Source organism: Cyanistes caeruleus, chromosome 5, assembly GCF_971803275.1.
Source record: "Cyanistes caeruleus chromosome 5, bCyaCae1.hap1.1, whole genome shotgun sequence".
Classification (NCBI taxonomy): domain Eukaryota; kingdom Metazoa; phylum Chordata; class Aves; order Passeriformes; family Paridae; genus Cyanistes; species Cyanistes caeruleus.
The window spans coordinates 43163716-43177995 of record NC_141705.1 but is presented as its reverse complement, the minus strand read 5'-3'; the positions used below and the strand labels follow the sequence as shown (position 1 = coordinate 43177995).

Genomic DNA, 14280 nt, shown 5'->3' with positions numbered 1-14280 from the left:
CATTTCTACAAGAAAAATCACGTAGTGAAGGAACATCTGTTGTCTTACAGGTGAGCTCTTACAGCAAAAAGTGCTTAATATAGAAGAACTGGGATCTGAAAAAATGGTCTCTTTAGAAACAGAGATTCCCATTTCAAGGGACTATGCCAGAGGCAAGTGCCATGAAAGGCAAAGAATAGTGGTTGCTCATTGCCCCCTGCAACAGAAACACAAGGCAGCAGCTAATGAAGCAAGGAGAAACCACCTTCAAAATATGAGTGAACTCCTCAGGCAACAGCCAGCAGATCTGTGGGATTTGCTGCAAAAAGATGCAATGGAGATGAAAAATTTACAAGGGCTCAAGAAGAAATTGTACAAGTTCTCAGAAGAGAAATAATTCAAGGATTTCTGAACAAACAGAAACAACCTCTGGCTCAGAGATTCCATAACTGGAGAGCAAGCATAAAATGAAAAGCATCTAAAATTTATCTTGTTCTCAATGTTCCCCATGCATCCACTTACACAATTTTTTGAGATGGGTCATGTGAAGAATTAGGGACCTTCTTGGTTCCTGGAGAAGGTTTTCTCTCTTATGGCTATCAGACACAGAATACTAGGCTAGGAAGAGCACATGCCAGTATGATCCAGTGGGCCAATTCTTCTAGAATACATTTCAAACTATTTATTAAACACAATTTAAAACAGAACATTTCAATTAAAATAGAAAAGAAGTATTTTAACTTTTGGACACCTCTCCCGAAACTGCCATCTTGATAAAAGATATTACACTCAAATGTTTTAATAAGCTTGACCTTTCATTCAAAATATTAGTTACAAAGTTAGATCTCTACTGGAATAACATTACTAATTATTCTCCACTAAAACAGCTACAACAGTTTCATGGCTTTGCCTCCTAGACAATGTGTCTGTGCAAGCATTTACTGGGCAACAGAATGGTTCTACTACTAAACTGCCATTTTTTTCCAGAGAAAAGCTAAATGACTCACTTTGGGTTTATTTGCAGGTTGTATCAACCTGTTTTCCACTGCACATCTCACAGTGTTTCTGCCATCTGAATTGAAGATCTCCTAGACACTGCATTCAAAGTGTAAGAAAGACTCCTTGAGCACACAAGTTTCTCAGCTGCCACCACTCTACTACACAGTTTGGGGGAGTAGAACAGAGCTAACAAACTTAAACCATCAATACTATGGAGAAAACATGGTACTTTTGCATTTTCTCATTTTATTAGCAGAAATCAGAACTGAGTGATTCCACAGGAACAAGAGAAAAAATATTTATAAATAATAAAAAAATTACATTACCCTCCTACTAAACATACCTAGTATTACCACATGAGAAAACACAATACTTACCTACATTTGAAAGAGCCAGTAAATATGATTTAATGTGTTACAAACAAATAAGCCATTTATGCATAGCAAGCTAGCTGAAACAATTGTTTGGAGAATACAATTGTAAAATATACGCAGGTTGATACCAGAGAATTTACACAGCATGGTTTCTGGAAAGGAAACCATGTTTTTTTAGGCTAGTAGAATTTTATAATAACAACAGTGAACCAGGGAGAAATTGCTGCAAGAAAGGCTTTCAAAAAGCCTCCCTCCAAGTCTCAAGAGCCCATTAAGTAAAATTAATATTGGCATTAGGGGAAAACATTTGTTTTTAGATGCCAGCAGTAAAGCATCAAAGGAAAAAGCAGTAAGTGGTCTGTTAATTTGCAGAAAAGGGTTAACATCAGAATGCCACAGTTCTGCACTAGAACTGCAACACATATTCCCTTATGGTCCAGAAAGCAAAAAGTGGCAAAACTCATTCACATAAAAGCTATTAAGGTTAAGATAAGAGAAGGAACCTTAAGAATTTCATGTAGTCTAACCAAGTTAGATAAAATGAGAAGTACATGACAAAGAAAACAATCAACAAGATATTGTGTGTCCAGGTGAATATTTTACTCACCAACTCCCTGGATCTCAACAACAAGTTCAGAAAGAAACATGTTGTCTCCTGATAGTCCACAGAAGAATAATACTCAGTAAAAGAAAAAACGAGGATGTGCATTAAGTATTTCAAATAATATTATAATTCGTACATTACAAATTCAATACAGCATTTTAAATAGGCACTTTGAAAATACATGCCTATATATATATGTGTGTGTATATATATACACATATAATAATATATGCCTATAAATATATGTGAATATATACCATAAGGCAGGCATAAAAAATGGTTCAAAATGTAATTAAATTAAAAATAAAAAGGTGAAATTTAGTAACAGGCATCTTAAAAGGGAAGCCAAAAACCATCAGAAAGTTTGGGTATGTTGATTGTAACTGACAGACGCAGAAAAATATAAAGAAAAAGGTATAGAAAAAAACCACTAAGAACTTTTGAGTTTAACTGGATTTTTACAACAAAAATAATATATTCAACTAAACTGGGGTTAAAGCATCACAAATAACATAAAGAACTGAACTACTTGAAGCTTTAAACATGAAACTTTTCAGTGCCACAATACATCTTTGTGGAAAGTGATTCTGAAAAGAAAGATACACACACCTTATAATGAAATCCTACTGCTTTTCTGGAGATGGCAACTGATAGGCAGAGAGAATAGAACAAAAGTTAAACTCTCAGCTCCACAATCAATAGAATTCTTGACTGTAATTTATTTTTCCTCCCTTTGGCAGCAGCCACCAAGCAGAGCTCTGCAACCATCACAGCACATGCAGCCTCTACTCCAGCGTGCAGGTAGGTTATATGGATAGTGGTGTAATAGTCAGGCTGCAGGATCTGACATACTGTGATAAGGGAGGTCACAGGAGATAAGAGGACAGTAATCAGGACTGTTACTGCAATGATGGGAAACAGCAGCAGACAGAGGATACAAATCCACAGGAAACTAGGTTTTGTTAGCTCTGTTGCTCACAGAACAATTTGTTTCCCTTGTGTTTTACAGATTTGACTACTAATATTTCTGTACACTGCAGCTTTGATCACTGTGTTAAATGTAGCTCTAGTGAATAAAAGGATTAGTTTGTCCAGATTGGCACACTTATGACTGTGATATGAAGAGAACTTGAGGGGAAAACCTTTGAAGATCAAGCACATGCTCTATTTTAAAGGCTGAATTGGCAGTAGTAGCTGAAGGTGGTTTATATGCATATAGTTTACAGCATGATACATATAACAATACTTCTGTAGTTTAGTATAAGGATCGTAAACACTTTCAGATTACTTAAATTTGTCTTTCTGTTAAAAGGGTGAATACCACTCTCTCCTTCCTGAAAAGGCTAAGAAGTCAGGCAAGAGTAGCACTCATGTTGACCCACAAGTAGCTGGATTTCAGAAGTGGACAGCACAACTTCAAAAGCAAAGGGACAGAGGGAACAAGATCAGCTCTTTTGGCTATAGCACATACTCCACATTGTCTCAGCAGATCGTCAAACCCCAACCATGAGGTTTCAGGGCACAGTTAAGCTGATCTAATGGCCAGTCAGTGCCCAAAGGATTCACTGCCAGCTGTGCATCCCCTGTGCCAGCTTTAACGCACATTCCGAGTCACACTGAGCCAACTCAATTTGCTTTTTAGTTCCCTTCTCACTTAAATTCAGGGAACTAAAATGATAGAAAACCAATAGCACAATATTGACAAAAAATTAGATTAAGCCAATAGCTAGTACAGGAAGAGATATGGGTAGGAGAAGCTGTTGGGAGCCATTCCTTTCAGTAGCAACTAAGCAGGTCAAATAAAATATGAAATGACAACCCCATAAAGGACAAGTGAATATAACATTTCAACTTTTGTGATGCTTGAAATTATTTTATGAAGGAAGGGTAAAACGTTTAATGATAAGTTTCTCCTTTTAATCTTTGCTAGGTTGTGCCTAACCTACGCAATCAATTTTGTTCCCACCACACTGCAGTGTAAACAAACAATAGAAATGAGAAGGACCAAAAACGTTAACATTTCTTTTGTGCCACTAAACAAGCTTTTGTTTTTCCAGTCATTCCCAGCACCCTTTTGAAAGGTTCCCACAGCCCGTGTAAACAACCACAAGCTGAGAGAGATGACTGTATGTACCCCCTACATAGGCAGGCAGCAACCACAGCATGCAGCTCCCCTCACTAGACAGCCACACACCCCCCCCATGACAGGGGACACCACCCACCTCTACTCTTCAAACAAAACTCCTGCCTGTGCTCCTGAGTCACTCTGAGTGTTACCTACTGCTCCCACCAGGCCAAATGTCACTAATGGCAGAGCTGAAGTTTGATCCTCAATTATTTCATATCTGCCCACTTCTTTTCTGTAGTAATCGGGAATTATTTGATTCCAAAATAGTCAAGCCTAACAGTGTTCAAAGCACAAAATAACAATAAGATTCACCATGGCAATAAGCTATAAAACTGGGAATACAATACACAACCTGAGATCATAGAATCAGAGAATGGTTTGGGTTGGAAGGGACCTTAAAGGTCACGTAACTCCAACCCTTTTGCTATGGGCAGGGATATCTCTCCCTATACCAGGTTTTTCAAAGCCCTATTCAGCCTGTCCTTGAAGATGAGACGAAAATACAGGATGTCCTGGAAACAAAATAAATGTAACTGCGTATGTCAAAGTTGTTTTGCTACAGCAAGCCATGTGTAAGAACTGCTCTAGCTGTAGTGCACTCAGCTATGTAAAACTTTCAAATTTAGGTTAAACATCTGGACAACCTTAAGAACAAGCCATTATGGAGATTATTGGGGTATTAACATGAACACTTCTATATTAAAATATTTCAAAATGTAAAGTTCAGCTACCTGTGTATTAGAGCCCACCAAAGGTATTATTAGTAGGACCTCTTTCACACATATAATCACTCCCCTGAAGACACATAACATCAGAACACAGTTAGCATTACGACTGTCTTACTAAGGGGCTACCAAAGCCTGCATGCTACTCCTGACATGTTCCATGAACATCAAGTGGCTATTCAGGGCCGTGTATCACACAGTTGGTAGAGTGGAGCAAGTGCAGGGCAGCAGAAAGTCCAGCAAGCTGGGAGTCAAGCAGTGACCAGGTCTAGCTCCTACCCAGACCACCAACAGCATGGTCAGAATCCACCTGCTGCCACAGATAACACAGCAAACACACCATGAAAGCAGAGGGATATAACTGCCCCCTTCCACCAGAGGCTTGTCATAAGGGTTGTGTGTGCCCTATCTTGGCTACACAGACAAGTTTAAATATGGACCAGGTGGGGGAAGCACAGCAGGTTTGACCACTGTCTCACTCCCCCTCAACTCTTGCAGCAAATAGCAAGTTGGGAGAAAAGCAATCCTCAAACACAGTGCCCCGGACAAATCAATTACTTCAAACTCATTCTTGCTGAAAGATCAAATAGGGACTGCTATTTAGGCATGTGGAGAAAGGAACAGTGTCAAAAGTTTCCTGGCAAAAAAAAAAAAAAAAGAAAAAAAGAAAAAGAAAAAAAGGAAAGAAAAGAAAATAAAAGTAAAAGATAAAACCACTGAAAACCACAGCAACTGTCACTATGTACTCTGTAGTAAAGAAAAAAAGAGTTACCTGTCATTGCAGTGATCCACCCACTCAGAGAAACGCCACAGATCTGCAGACATACTCATCAGCTCTGGCAACAGCAGATGAAACTGCCACAGCAGAACTCAGAAACAAACGTTAAAAATAACTTAGACAAGGGTATCTCCAGGATCACAGTTTCAGGGCCCTTTTCTGTTGTGCCAGATCATCTCTTGCTCAGAGTATCATTGCATGAATTAAACCAAAATGACAAGATATAAACAGCAGGAGAAGTAGACATTCCTGACAAACTGCAGGTTTACTGGACCAAGCTCAGGGCCACAAGTAACACAGCTTAGCAAAGACATAGACAATGGTGAAACAAAGGTGAAGACATCCTGTTTTCAACAGAGATTCAGCACTACGCCAAGCTGTGTGGGGTCACACTTGCCACAAAAGATGAGTAACACTTCCTCAGAGGTCTGAATCCATAGCTGTAGTTTTGGTTATCATTATTTAATGGTTACAGCCTTGAACACTAAAGAAAATACTCTCCAGTATATTCTAAAGCCTTATTAGGCAATGAAGAAGTCAACAAAAGCAATGTACCCACTACTGTCAGGTCTAGCAAAGAAATGCTAGATTTTGCAGCTACTGCAATAGCTAGTGAGCAACTTCTCAAGCATGAAGTATGCCACAATGCTGAAAAGGCTTGCACTTGCCAGGGATCACACTGAGCAGCTTACCCTCCTAAAAAGGGAACTTGGGGAAAAGCTTGAAACCTTTTCTTCTCCATTGGCTTATGATGCTTTGGTCTTGTTAGTCATTTAGTAAGACAAGTAGCTTGTCCTGAAGTAGCCTGTTCAGTTCTGAATTCCCTGTGACTATTATCATTCCTGCAGATATATATGGACACACATTCTATCCTATAAAGCACATCACATATTTTACATAAAGACAGTAATAACCTTTCCACACGCAATTTTGCAATACAGCAGACAAACTCCCTATAAGCATAGGCAGGTCCTGCATGCTGCAGCAGATCTAAATGTAAAGTTTTACCTTTAAGAAAACATGGTAGACTTTATCCTGAAAAGCACATGCTCCAAAAGTATCCACCAGCATCTGTGAAAACACAGAGCTAATGTGTGCAGTAAGGACATTATGACGGTCAAAGAGGGCAGAGTTTAAGTAGATACTGTCAACAACACACACCCAGGGTTTGCAGCTCCTGTCCTGAAATACACAGCAGTTGCCACAGCCTACAAGAACACAAAGCCACAGCTGAAAAACTCTGACTCTGCATGACCAAATTAAGGAATACCTCAATCTATCAAAAGGACCCACCAAAACTTCATGTGCAAGCGAGTCTCCACCACCACCCTTAAGTTCCTTGATAAATCCACCAAGGAAACACACAGGGGAAGTCTCTGGAAACCTGTATCTTGTAAAGGTCACCTCCCACATTCCAAGCCATCCAGAGCAACATTTCTTAAGGATGAAGTGCTGAAGAGGGAGAACAACAAGCTCTGACATTGGACCAAGAAACTGAGGAACAGGAGAATCACTGAACATATGAACAAGTACAACGATTATCCCAGAATCAGTTCAGATATTTTATTTTCAGAAAGAGGCCCATGTGTAAAGAGGGAGAATTGGAAGGGGAAAGATTTAATTTATTATTATAACCTAGGATACTGAAGTGGCAACACTCATTGATTGAAGTTTATGGAGAGCTTAATGGGAAATTATTGCAACTCTATTGCAACCCTCCTCTAACCTCCCACTCAGCACAGCTCCAGCCTCACAAGGTCAGGTCTCACCACAGCACACACATGCCTCTCAGCTCCACCCTAGGGCAGCCCTCCTGCCTAGGTAAGCAGGCAGAACTTGTGCTTAGAAAGTGTTTAGCAGTCTGCCCTGCCCTCTTGAGCACACCTCATCTCAGCCTGCCCATGCTGAAGAATTCAGACTTCCCAGTGCTGCTCCTCCAGAGAAGTATCAGGCAGGTCACGCCATCCGCATCACTGAAAGGTTTTCAAGCAAAAAAGCATTGCAAAACATTCACATTTTGAATAGTCAACCTTTCAACAGGAAGCATTACTTAACCCTAACTACCTCAGAGCTGTCCCTCGGCTGTAAGCAGCCCCCCAGTCTCAGGTCACAAGATAAACTAGACTCAGCTAGGCCAGCTTAGCCAGGCCCTACCCGTAACAGGCTTATCCTATGATGGAGCTGCTTAGAAAGCACACTGACCAAGCAATTTCAATAAACCCATTCCTTTCCTCTCCACATCCCAATGACCCCTGCCCACAAAACATCTAAGGTACATCAATATGCTAATCAGTTTCATGACAATGTATTTGGGTTACAAAAATCCAAGTATCACTCAACTTTTATGAAACTATTAAAGGGAAGCTGTTTTTGTTTTTTTTTCAATATAAGATGAGGTAAATAGCATTGCAAAATGTATCATACTGGTATAACTCTAAATTACAGCCAAAACTGAAAACAGCACATACCTTTTTGTTTGGTTGGGTTTTTTTCTTTGTTTGTTTTATATCTTAATTAAAACATGCCACACTTCTCTATTTTATGGCCGTATTTGTGTTTGGTCAGAAAACTAGACAAATTCTACTAGTTCATAATGCAACAGCCACCACCAATCATGTTGAAGGGATTTGTATTGGGAAAAAAGAGCTGTTTGAGAGCAAATCTTGCTGTTAGCAGCTACCTGCAAGCACACAGCTGCTGAAACCATCACATCAGAAGTGTGCCACCAAAACAGCACCCACCAACACTTCATCCTCCAGCACAAAGCAGAGCCAACTGTCTCAGCTCAAGACTCAGGCAAAGCTTATGTGAACTAAACAAGCTAGTTTTGGACAATATTTCACACAACCTCTTAACCAGCTGTGGGTGTTGTATCCCCTAGCTGATGGTAACATCTTCAATTGTCCCAGCAAATGGGAAAAGATGTCTGCTGGTAGATTAGGCATGATATTATAGAAAAAAATGCATTGTTTCACCCTTGTAAAAATAACTGCAATTGTTTCAGAGAACATTGAGAAAACAAAATAGAGAAGAGCTACTGAATTACACAGATTTGTCTATTTAGCAAAAACGAGCAGTCTTGAGGAGATGAACAAGTATTTTTTGCCATAGTGAGCATGAACAAAACTGAGTACAGTAATTCCTTTTACTCTGACGTTCTTTACTTTTGAAGTACTTGACCTTACAGACATAAATTATGTCCACACTACTGACAAAAATCCTAGCAAGCATCCATTTGAAAATACATGACTGCAGTGTATGCATTGATACAGGACAAATGCTGGAGTAGCTAACCAAAACCACTGGTGCAAAGACCCAGGCAGGATTCACAACATTGCAACAGTTTAATTACCCCCATTCCCCTCTTCCTGCCCAAGAAATGTCCCCTCACAAGTGAGCCACAATGTCCTCATATTATTACAACCAAAAAACATCTTGCATGTGCAAAGCTCTCAAAGAAGAAAAGCAAATGTATAGTTTAACATTTAAGTAAGAGTCTAATCAAGCTGTTATATTTATTGCTTGATTTTGGCTGAACAGAGAAGGGAGTCAAAAATTGATTACTTTATTATTTCACCAATAATCTTTACAAAGTGAAAGATGGAAAACCACCTTTCATTTTATACTAAACACAAAACTGTGACAGATAAGGAATGGACAGGGAATTAGTATTCTTCCTCTCTCCTAACATAGGAACAAGAAGGTACCCAATATGCCTGACAACACGTTTATTCAAAACCAGTCACTTCAAAAGAAGGACTTGCCCATTCCTCCCTCAAAGCCACCAAACATGTTCACCCAAGAGGAAGCCACTAAGGGCTGCCAAATGCACAGAAATGACACAGCCCTCAAGTACACATTGATAGCAACCAGAAGGGTGTTCTGGAACAGGGACCTGTAAGCATCTAGTGCTGCCTGCATTCTTTCACAGGCATCCTCTGATGACCACTGAGAGATGGAGGAGACTGGGCTAGACTGTCCTTGTTTGATTTAGCCAGAAGATCCTGTGTAATAACCATGTACCACCACAAAGCAGGACCAAGATGTTTGCTGACAATAAGTCAGTTTCCAATCTTACATGGGTCTAGGTCTTCATCAGACAAATATGTAAATCTTTGTAGCCTTTGCTGTCACGAAAGACTATACTACTATCCACAGCAGTGATCCCTGCAAACAGTCTATCCAGTGAATACATGGAGCATTTCAGTACTGAACCATCCATGGCTTTCCACAAATTCAGTAAAGCACAATACTTTGTCGTGGAAGAGCATTTTCATGAGTAATTACACACAATGTTTATCGTGTCTTTCTAGAATTGCCTGAGACACACAGTCCATATATGACAAGGCTGAAGCAGCTCTGCAGATAAGGTCTTTATGCTACTTTTATTTCAAGTGTAATGTACATATAGACATTGCATGTGCTCTTCACAGAAAGATTCAGAAGATCAAGCATGTTCATTGAATACTATCCAAATTTTAAAAATTCTGTTTATTTTAAAGAGACAGAAGAGTAGCATTCCTCTCTCTTTAATAACATTGCCTGACCTAAACCATTAACGCCGTTCCTTTCTTTTACTGGTTCAGAGACAACAAATTCCACTGAAGTAATGAACAAAACTTTTGCTTACGTCCGTACATAATAAGGGGAAGTAAAGTTAATTTGTCAGTCTAAGTCTAAAGACAAAAAGGATTTCTCTCCCTAAACTAGAAAGTTATTTGTTGTAAAAGCTTTTCTAACAGTTAATGCAAATGCAAATCACATATCTTCTGATAAAAATTTATGTTTCCAAAGAGACACTGTTGTATTAGTAAATTATTCAGCTTGAACAAAGGACCTACACTGATTAGATATAAGCTGCAGTAGGAGGAAAAATCTAAACCTTGAAAAAAAAAATTAAAACCATGAAGTGATATATCTTTTTGAGATATTTATGAACCTGAAACACCAAGAAGAATGCATAATTACCATTAAGAGACAGAAACAGGCTGCTGTTAAAAATTGGATGATGATGGAGAAAGGGCAGATTTAAGTTTGGGGCTAGGAAGTGCCTTAAAGCAAGTGTAATCACCACATGAAAAAAGGACATAGTGTCATTTTGCTCCTGTAGATATTAAATACAGCATAGAATTGACCATCTCCTTAATACTGTGGCTTGAAGAGAACGTAACTTCCTTCCCTAGGTACTGAGTTCTGTGATCGAGAAAAACTAGGAGTGAAACAAATGTCGAGTTCAACTTCTTTACAGCCCTTTTTAAACCAGCAGCAATGACAGAAAGCTTAAGGTATGGAGATACTTCAAACTAAAGAAAATTAATCTTTTTATCTTCAGCAAACTGGGTCTCAAAATGAAACTGTGAAAGATCAGGTTCCCTGCCTACCTTAAAATTCCAGTCAATGTCTAGGTCTTCCCCTGAGCTTTCAGAGGCTATCTCCTCAGTGGAATGGACAAGTATACAGCTGGGAAACAGGCAGTAAGGGCTCTCAAAAGTGTAGCACAAACTGAAGCACAGAGCAAGCATGCGTAGCTGGAATGCTGGAGTAGGGCCTTCTGTTCACACCCATGTATTCCAGAGCTTCAGCAACTGTGTACATTTCTGCTACGCTTTGTTTTCCTCTGCTTTCAATTGCATCTGGTAAAGAAAGCGCAGGAGAGCAGGCGCCTAGCAACTGGCCCACAGGATGTTCACAAGCTGTACACTCTTCTTTTAATGAAAAGCCTGACAAAACCTACAACCTTCCCCTTCAAAGTCTTTCTAGACTCCTTCCAGGAAGATGTGGAGAGGGCTCATGCAGACAACAGTTTCCACTCGGGAGTTGTAATTTCTGGATCTCTGTCTGAACACTGTCTCATCAAATAAACGACATTCAACCTACTCTCTTCATTTTTCAGTACATCCTCCTCATATGTTACAAATTGCTGTATAAATTTTAACACCCGAATAGTACAATTTAACACTAGCAGACACAATTGTTTCTTCCCCGACAAAGCACTGAGGTGCTGTTTTCTTCAGTAAAGAGAAAGTTAAGATACTCTATTAAAACACTTCAAGTTTTGATACAGTTTTTGCCCAGCAGGAAATTATGCACGGGGGCGGAAATGCTGAAAAGCAAAGCAGAACAGAACCCAAGCAAACACAGTCCCGTTCCCAAACGAGACCCTTCTTTCCCCAGCCCCGGAGTAAGGTCCGGAGTAAAGGGCAAGAGCACTCTCGTGCCTCGCAAAGCAGCAACTACTCCAAAAAACAGGAAGAGACAACTCCTGGCTTTTAAGACACATTCAAAATACTTCACATGGAAAATAAGCAACTCCTCAATAATGTTTTTCCGAGACAAGACCTGCTTTTTCCACCTAAGTGTTACGTAAATGAGCGGGCAGGAGGCAGCCGCGGGGTCTGATAGGAGCCACTCAGCTTACAGAGAAAAGAAGGAAAACGGGGGAGCGGGGTGGTGGATGTTTGAAACCCTCGGGGCTCAGGGCACCGCGGCCGTGCGCTCCGCTCCCAGCCTTGCACAACTTTCCGCCGCGGCAGTTCCGCTCGGCTCCCCGGGCGGGGACGGGACGGAGGGCTCCGAACCCTCCGCCCGCCGCCTTTGTTCGCGGGGGCCGCCGCTCCCGGCACAAAGCGGGCGGCAGAACTTGCGGAGGAGACCTCGGCCCTCCCCGGGGGCCGCGGCGGAGCACCCCGGCCCCCCGGCCCCGTCTCGGCGGCGGGCGGGAGCGGCGCGTGGACCGCGGGGCAGCAGACCGTGCGCGGCCGGCAACGTGAGCCGCATGGGAAACGGCGGCGGCCGGCGCCGCGCCCCCCGCCCCGGCCCCCCGCCCGCACCGCCGGCAGCCCCGGGGCACCCAGCCCCTTCCCGAGGCGGCTCCTCCCGCTCGCACTCACTTTTCGGGACGGGCTCCGCTGGGCTCTCCCTCCGCTGGCGGCGCGCGCGCCTTCCCGCCGGCGGGGCGATGCGGGCGGCGAGGCGGAGCCCCCCTGCCCCGGCGGGAGGGGGTCCGCTGCCCCCCCCGCCCCGGGGCTGCCGCCGGGGGCTGGGTGGTTGCAAAGGGGCAGGCGGGTCCAGCCCACCCCCCGCCCCGGGCGGGCTGCGGACCGGTGGCCCTCGAGGAATCCCCCCCCCGCCCCGGCTGCGGCTGTCCCGGCGGCGGATCAGGTGCGCCGCCGCGTCCTCTCACATGGAGCCACCGCCTCGCCGCCCCTCGGCGCCCCCCGGGCCGGTCCCCGCACCGCCACCGGCCGGGAGGCGAGTGGCTCGGGCCGCGGCCCCCGCCCCGCTCTCCCTCTCATGCACTGCGGGCGCCGCCGGGCCCCGGCTCCAGCGGCGGGGGGGCCGTCAGGGCCCCAGCTGGGCGGCGCGGCGGGGCAGCCGGGCGGCGGGGCTCGGCGCCGCGGCCGCTCCGCTCTGCGGCATGTGGGGGGAGCGGCGGCGCGGGGCGCTGGGCGGCGGGGCAGGGCCGGGCCGGGGACGCCGGGCGCGGTGGGGGGAGCGGCGGCAGCAGCGCCCCGGGATCCGCTCGCTTCCTGCGGCGCCGGGAGGGGGCGGGGAGGGCGGGCGGGAGAGGGAGCGAGCGCGGCGGCGGCGCGGGCGGATGACAGCGGTAACCCGGCAACGGGGCCCGCCCCGCCCCGGTGCTGGCGCGGAGCGATGATGCCGAGGGCGGGCGAGGTGGAGCCGCGCAGGTCCCGCCGCGGCCGCGCGGTTCAGCCCGGGACAAGGGGGCGGCCCCGCGCCCGCCCCGCCTTTTCCCGCCTCGGGAACGGCGGCGGCCGCTCCGTGCGTCCGGGAGCCGACGGTGGGAAGTGCTGGTCACCCTCGGTGCTTCCAGAAACCGGGGCTCACCTGGCCCTAGCAGCACTAGGTGCCGCTAACCCAGTAGTGGGAGTGATGGCTTCCCTGTCCTTGCACTCCTAAGGCTAAACCGAGGTTATTTACAAGAGCGTCTAACAGAATCACGGAATCAATTCGGTTGGAAAAAGACCCCTGGGTTCATCGAGTCCAGCCGATGACGAAACACCACCGTGGTCAACTAGACCATAGCACTGAGTGCCACATCCTGTGGTTCTTTAAACACCTCCAGGGATCTCCCTGGGCATCCCCATCCAAACTACCCTTTCTGTGAAGAAATTCCTGCTACCTAAATGTCCAACCTAAATGTCTCCTGGTGCAACTTAAGACTGTCCTCTTGCCCTGTTGCTGCTTGCCTGGGAGAAGAGACTCACCCTCACCTGGATACCCCCTCCTTTCATACGGTTTTTGAGTGATGTGGTCACCACAAGCCTTCTTTGGTCCAAACTAAACAACCACTCAGCCACTCATCACAGGACTTGTGTTCCAGTTTATTGCAGAGTTGTGGCTATCACACGAGAGCTCCGCTAGGCCTCCTTTGGTTTGTGATGGTGACTGTATAGTGCTGTTCAACAAACAAGGTAAAAACTGAAAGTTATCCATCGTTAAGTGTGTGGGATGGCTGAAATGGCACTCAGCCTGGCCACAGAGAAGAGCTTAGGCCTCAGGAAAAAAAAAAAAAAAAAAAAGCAGCAATGTTTGACTCTGTTGCCATCATAAAACATACACAACAAGAGCAAAATTAAGGTTACTCGTGTGCCTTAGGTCTGGCATTTCCTTCCTTTTCCAAAGATCATGGCTGATCTTTGCCATGTCAGGATATGCCCAAGCAGACATTG

The 14280-nt window shown here is 44.3% G+C and overlaps 1 protein-coding gene across 1 annotated transcript in view; it reads right to left on the bottom strand.

Moving 5' to 3' along the window:
• Positions 1–12632, bottom strand: part of FBXW7 (F-box and WD repeat domain containing 7) — a 176679-nt gene extending 164047 nt beyond the window's left edge. The window contains exon 1 of the mRNA XM_086891491.1: positions 12478–12632. The gene's annotated coding sequence lies outside the window, so the exon portion shown is untranslated. The remainder of the gene's footprint in view (positions 1–12477) is intronic.
• Between the last annotated feature and the right edge of the window lie 1648 nt (positions 12633–14280).